The sequence below is a fragment of the Musca vetustissima genome, unplaced genomic scaffold, assembly GCF_032173495.1.
Source record: "Musca vetustissima isolate MV318-11 ecotype Yass unplaced genomic scaffold, APGP_CSIRO_Mvet_v1 utg6259, whole genome shotgun sequence".
NCBI lineage: Eukaryota > Metazoa > Arthropoda > Insecta > Diptera > Muscidae > Musca > Musca vetustissima.
Window position 1 is genome coordinate 3664 of NW_026881013.1, and position 7685 is coordinate 11348.

At 36.6% G+C, this 7685-nt stretch overlaps 1 non-coding gene across 1 annotated transcript; it reads left to right on the forward strand.

The window, feature by feature from the left end:
* Positions 1-6740: 6740 nt before the first annotated feature.
* Trnar-ccu (transfer RNA arginine (anticodon CCU)) lies at positions 6741-6813 on the forward strand. The gene has a single exon. It is a non-coding gene; the product is annotated as a tRNA-Arg (tRNA).
* Positions 6814-7685: the final 872 nt, after the last annotated feature.

The window sequence follows — 7685 nt, forward strand, 5'->3', positions numbered from 1 at the left end:
TGGGTATGCATTCCTCTAGCCAAATAGTACTAATCAGCTGGTGCATGCTCCTGACTAGCATCTGACCACCGGTCCTGAATTGTTCGGCTGGTAATTCATCGGCACCTGCTGTTTTATTGTTCTTTAGCCGATTAATTGCTACTCTGATGTCATCTTTGTTCTGGGACATCTTCTTCATCTCCACTATTTGATATCAGAAGCTTTTCTAAATGCTCCTTCCAGATCCTCAACACGATATATGTATTTGTAACCAGGTTTCCATCTTCATCTCTACAGAAGTATGTTTCTGCACTTCAGTTTGGTGTTTTACTCGTTGGTAAAATTTCCGGACTTCGTTCTGGCTCCTGTACATCTCGATTTGTTCGCGCTCATGTTTTTCTTGTTATTTCTTCTTTTTTCTGAAAATATGTTTCTCCTCTCTCCTTTTCTGTGGATAATTCACTATCTCTATCGCATTACTTGTTGCTACGGTTTTTAGGATTGCCCTATATGCTGCGTTTTTCGCCTCAGTAGCATTACGACATTTCTGATCGTACCACGGGTTTCTTAATGGTGGTATTTGGTACCCAAGTGTTGCTTTTGCTACAGTTTGTAGGGAGTGGGAAATTCTTTGTCATTGTGCTTCTATGTTATTACCCAGATGCTTTCGTCAATTGAGCGGAGAAGGCTTCTGCTACTTGTTGTGTTTGCGGTTTTTCGACGTTTGAGTCTCCGTGTTGTTTTCTATCGCACCTTTTGCAGCTACATTAAGACGAGTGAGAACCTTGGCTGTTAGAAGGTAATGGTCCGAATCGATATTCGCTCTTCGGATCGATCGAAAATCTAAAACACTGGATGAATTCCTTCCGTATATCACAACATAATCAATTTGATATTTCGTTGCTTGATCAGGAGAAATCCAGGTGGCTTTGTGTATATCGGGATGCTTGAATCTGGTGCTGCTAACTACCATGTTTTTTGCTGCCGCGAATTCGATCAACCTCATGCCGTTGTCGGATGTTTCTTAATGGAAGCTGAATTTTCCGATGGTGGAGCCAAAAATATTTTCCCTTCCGATTTTTGCATTAAAATCTCCTAGCAGCATTTTAATGTCATGGCCAGGGCAACGATCATATGCTGTTTCTAGGCGCTCGTAAAATATGTCTTTGGTCTGTTCATTTTTGTTATCCATCGGAGCATGGGTGCAAATAAGACTGATGTAGAAAAACTTCATTTTTATACGGATTGTAGCAATTCGCTCATTTACTGGAGTTAATCTGTAGACGAGGTCTTTCATTCTGCTATTAACCATAAATCCGCAGAAAAATTCATGTCTAGTTTCATGGCAGCTATAATACATGGCATAATCGTCTGATTTACTTACGCCAGTCCCTTTCCATCAAATTTCCTGTAAGGCAATAATATTGGCTTTGTACTTCTTGCACTAGCCTTACGGCCAAACGTCGAGGAAATGTAGCTGCCGACAAAGCCGGCACCTATTATAATAGTTACTGAGCATTTTATTGCAATATTATTTTTGCACTCGTGCTATTGTCAAATAAAATCGTTGATCAAATCAATCAACCAAATTTTCTTATAGTTATCTTTTTTTATAGGAAACATAAAACATTGGTTTATAAATCATTCCATTACTTCTGTAACATGAAATGGAAATTTTATTTTGCCACCAAATAAAAAAACTTCACTTGCCACCATTCTTTGTAAAAAAATCAATTTGCTATTGCAAATCCACCCACCCACTATTTCATAAATAACTGAATATGTCAATATCAATTGAAATATGTCAATATGCCGGCGTATCTATAGTTGATACGCGAAACAACTTTTAATATATTTTGTTTTTTATTGGTGGTGGTGGCAGAAATGTTATTATCAGTTATATAAAATAAAACTACTGGCTTTGATCGACCATTAAAGCTTTTAATTCATTAAATGCTAGTTAATAGCTTCACGTTGGTTGGTGTTTCAGTAAATGTGATATTTAATTATTATAGGTAAATTTTATAACAAAAATGTATTGGGGTGGGTCGATTTGTTTTTTAATAATATATGTTTTATGTGAACATTATACATCAAGAGAATAACCTTAGCAGATTTCCAGCTGTATACAAGGCATGCTGTTTTTATTGAGATGATTCGGCACCATTTATTGACTCCTTGCGGCAGATCTGGGTCGTCGCAACTGTTAACACCGACAACAAAACTATTTGGAAATAAGTGGTTTGATTAGTTCAATTCCACCCATTTCATTTATTTGTTTGCAAGTTTTTTTCGACACATCCTAATATCTATCCAACTTACATATTTACTCACCACATTCAAAAAATGTGTTCATATGTATATTGCAGCTGCAGAAAAAAAAACTGTTGCTCTTAATTCCACAAATTCTACGTGATGCAAAAGAGTTGTTATGAATTTTAAATGAATACCAACTACATATTAAATGTTTTTTCCTCTTCTTTTTGGAATTTTAATTACATAAATTTTCCACACGATAATAATGTTTCACCAAACAATATAATTGAATGTTATAGTGAATATTGCAAACAGGATGATGTGTTTAATTTTAATGTACATATTTATGGTATCATGTTGACCTCAGTAGATGAAGAGTTTTTTCAGAGGAATTTAAGGTTGTTGGAAGACAAAACATATTGCACTTTTTCATTTTGGTAAAACAATAAAAACAATAAAATAATAGATATAGATATTAGAATCTTTAAAAGGTTCTAATTTTGTCCAAGACTCAACCCATCGTCTGTGCAAGCCTTTGTCTTGATGGGAAAATTTTAGCGTTAAGGATAGGTTAGGTTAGATTTGGGGATGTGCAGTCACTTATGTGGCCGCAGCACTCTGAGACCGTCAGGTCCATTGTGATCATCCTATCTATGGGGGAGAAAAGAAGGGGATAGAGAGAGATGAGAAGTGTGAGAAGGTAAGTATGAGATAGTATCGATGGCTATAGAGATCGGACAGAAGATATATTACGATTACCTTCCCAACCACTTTAGGTTTCTAACTATGCTGTAGATTAGAGCAGGTTCGTCTACAGATTCATGGTCCCATTTACTGATATAGGCCCTTATATTGCAATAACCGGTGTCCTGGTACCCAACACAGCCGATAGCTGTAAGTTCTTCCAAGTTCTTCTTATACACTTGTGGATGGACTCAGATTTGATGTAATAGACTTTAAGATCCGCTTGGCTATCCACAAAGATAGTCACCGGTTTAACGATCTCTGCATCCAGACTTGTTATCAATTCCGCTGCCTTCCAAATCGCGAAGATTTCAGCTTGGAAAACACTACAGTTGTAATCCAGTTTGTAGGTTAACTCAAGGCCTAGCCTTTCACAGTAGATGCCAGCCCCTGTACCTTCTTCCATCTTGGATCAGTCTGTATAGAAAGCCAGACCGTCCAGAGGAGGGTTACTCCGGTTCTAGTCATCTCTACCAGGAATAATTACATCTACATCGACAAATCTCAGGACTGGTGATATATAGTCGCTTAGTTTTATGCGTTGGTCCAATGCCATACCTGGTTCGTTCAAAATACTACCCTGCCCAAAGGTACAACTACGCCAACTGAGGCCTATCTAGTTTGCTGAGGATAGACTAGATGTTTTATTTGTACCTAATTCTGAAATTAATGTTGGAAAAAAAAATTTATGCAAGCGAAGTCAAAACATTAAGTTATATTGAACATTTCCTGAAAACTTTTTTTATCCTTCATGAAGTCGGAAGACAAAGATGAACAGACCAAAGACATATTACACGAGCGCCTAGAAACAGCATATGCCAGCTGCCCTCTCTGCACGACAATTTTAATGCTAAAATCAGAAGGGAAAATATTTTTGGCCTCACCATCGGAAAATTCAGCCTACATGAAGAAACATCCGACAACGGCATCGCGGCAGCAAAAAACATGATAGTTAGTAGCATCAGATTCAACCATCTCGGTTTACACAAGGCCGTCTGTATTTTTTCCGATCAAAAAACGAGAAATCAAATTGATCATATGGTGATAAACGCAAGGTATTCATCCAGAGTTTTAGACGTTCGATCGATCCGAGGAACGAATATTCGGACTACTACCTTGTAGCAGCCAAGAATCGCACTCGTTTCAATGTAGCAGCAATGGTGCGATCTAACACAACACGGAAACTCGATGTCGAATAGCTGCAAACACAACAGGTGGCAGAAGCCGACTCCGCTCCACTTACCCACCTGCTTGACGAAAGCACTCCTTGTCCCGATAATAATGCAAAAGTACATTGGCAAAGAATTGTGCAATCCCTACAAACTGCAGAAACCCGTGGTATGACCAGGAGTGTCGTAATGCAACTGAGTTGAAAAACGTAGCGTCTAAGGCATCCCTGCAAGCATTAGCAACACGTAATGCAAGAGAGAATTATCAGGAGAAAAGAAGAGAGGATAAACGTATTTTCAAAAAAAAAAAAAAAAAAAAAACAGAATAAACAAGAAAAACTTGAGCTTGAGCAAATCGAGATGTACAGGAGTCAGAACGAAGTCTGGAAAATTTACCAACGAGTAAAACACCAAACCGAAGGCTTTGGTGCAGGCACATATTCCTGTAGAGATGAATATGGGTATCTTGGTAACAGATACAGACAGCATGTAGAGGATCACGAAGGAGCGTTTTGCAAAGCTTCAAGTATCAAATAGTGACGGTGAAGTAGATAAAAACCAATAAAAGATGACGGTATAGATTGTATACCACCTAGCCAAGAAGAGTTCAGAATAGCAATTAATCGACTGAACGTCTCGATGGAGTTCCAGCCGAGATATTCAAGGTCGGTGGACAAACGCTAATCAGGAGCACGCATCTGCTGAATGCATGCCCAATGATTGGAAATTCAGCATTCTTTTTCTCGTGCACAAAAAAACGATATTTGCTAACTATAGAGCAATCCTTCATGTCGCATATAAAGTGTTATCCAGCGTGCTGTGAGAATGACTGAAGCCATATCCTGAAAAAGATCCCACATCGACACATTCCACCTATTCGTCGACTATAAAGATGCATTCGACAGCCCTATCCGTTCAGAGGTGTTTAAAGTCATGTCTGTGTTTGGCAATCCTGCAAAAGTAATACGGATATGCAGGTTTAACTTTAACTGGCACATGATCAGCAGTTAAAGTCGGAAAGGACCTCTCGGAGCCCTTTAATACCGAAAGAGGATTCAGAAAAAGTGACAGTTTTTCGTGTGACCTGTTCAACATTCTGCTGGAAAAGATCATACGAGAGGCAAATGTGAACAGGAATGACACTCTGTACACCAGACAACACATGTTACTCGCCTACGCCGATGACATCGCTATAATGGGTCGAACATTGAGAGCGGTAATAGCCACTTTTGAACAAATTGAGAAGGAGTCTGCCAAAGTGTGTCTGGCAGTAAATGACGAGAAGACAAAGCTGATGGTATCAACGCGCAAGACGTCCAGTAGACTCGGACCAACTATGGAACTTGAGAAATACAGCTTCGAGGTATTCAACATGGCCATGGCCTCCATGGCCTTCGTGTACATTCTCAGCTAAGGAATGATAAGTCTCAATATTACACTCAATAGGCCGATTATGTTGACCCAAAGTTACGTCTTAGAGCGTAAATTTTCTTATTAAGAGAACACCCACTTCTCGATTCGAAATTTTGTTCATTTTCAACGCCTAGACTTAAAATACATTGAAGACTTGTAACTTAGCATAAAAGCACTTGAATGCTTAAAGCATAAGAAAATGGATTGTTGTTTTGTAGTGTTTTTTTTTGTATTTAACAAAAAGCCCATCTTTTTCATGACCGGCACCATTTCCGATCACTGGAACTTCCGATTCCAAAAATTCCAACGGAATTTTGAAAAATTCCCTATTTCCAAACATAAATTGATAATGGCCGCTTGCATTTATCCTAGTTCATGCGATATCTATTATTAAAATTTGGATTGGATTATTAGTTTTTGAGTTACCGTGCCCAATAACTTGGAGAAAATGCGTTTAAAGTGTGGGCATCACTTCCGCGGCATTTTTAAATAAGTGCATATTCGAATTAAATAAAAAATAAAATTGAAAATTTTAAAACCTAGAAATGGAGGTCCCCGTAAAGACAAATAACATGATAGCATGACATGACTCAAAAAATGTTATTAGAACAAATACATAAACTTGGTGAATAATCCCTTAATATAAACTCTAACAACGTCTCTGGTATATACCTAAAGCGATGTAGGATATCGGGAAATCTGACCATGCTACGTTTTTTTTTCATTTGATATCCATTTCTAAAGGCCATAATAGTGTAAATTTCTCTTCCATCAATTTATACTAGGGCTACTACTGATATTTTATTGTTTTATGTTAATGCTTTAGTCGAACGAAGCCTCATTATATCCCAGAAGGAATATCTAATATCAAATAACTCTGCGGTATTTTTTAAGATACCGCAGTTTAATTGTAACTACAATCCTACATTGCATTCTTCTATTAAAAGCATGCGTAATATTTATATTTAGTATATTTCGAAACAAATGTTTCAAATATAATTTCAAACACAAATTTATAATTTTGATACGTCACATAGCGCTAAAAAAAAGTTTTTCGTGATGCTATCCTTCGAATACCCACAAATAACAAAATATGTGTGTGTTTATATACATACGTGTACTATGATATACTTATTCATAGCCAATTTTGCAATAATTCTTGCTCTCGAACAAACACCTGCCCCAGTGGCCCAATGGATACGGCATCGGCCTCCTAAGCCGGGGATTGTGGGTTCGAGTCCCATCTGGGGTAAACATATGAAATACATTTTTTATTTTTTATATGTTTTTTTTTCTCTATGAATATTTAATAATATTATGGCAATAAAACATGTTCAATATATGTGTCATCCTTTGCTGAACATAAGGCGCCCAAGGCGATTTGAATGAAAACTAATTAGTGCTATGTGCAACACATACCTTTTGGGCTTATATATAATTAATGAAAATACATAATAAAGAAATATGGATGTATTCACAATATATGGAAGTAAATTACGTTTCTTGTTATATAAATATTATTTAAGAATATTATCTTGTTATATAATTATTATATAAAAATATTATGAGATAAATTCAAATCTCTATGATGATGTATATTTTTCTTTTCACATATTTAATTGTTATACTGAGGTATGATGTCGATTTTTTGTGCAACTTCTTGCCCACAATATACTAGAATTTTAGATTTTCCTATCAATTATATAATAAAAAAACTATTGTACAAGTTTGTTGTATTTGTTATACAACAGTGCGTATACGTTATGTCAACACTTATACGTTTGGTATCGGAAGACGTAGTTTCATGAAAAATATTTATAAATCAAATAAGTATTTGTGATGTTTTTAGTAAGCTTGTAAACAATTTAATAAGCTGTCACAGAAATAATTATAACAGCTGTCAGACGAGTGTCTTAGAAATGACATCAGTCTGAACTGAAATAAAGTTTTTGGTTTATTTCATACCCGAAATATCATCTGATCACCATTGAAAATCATAGGCGTCCTTGATAACAACCTGAACCTAAAGCAAAATTTCCTAGCCATCAGCGCTCTATTTCCGCCCTCTAGTGTGATAATGTTAATACTAAGCAATATCAGAATATGTAGACACCTGTAAGTATT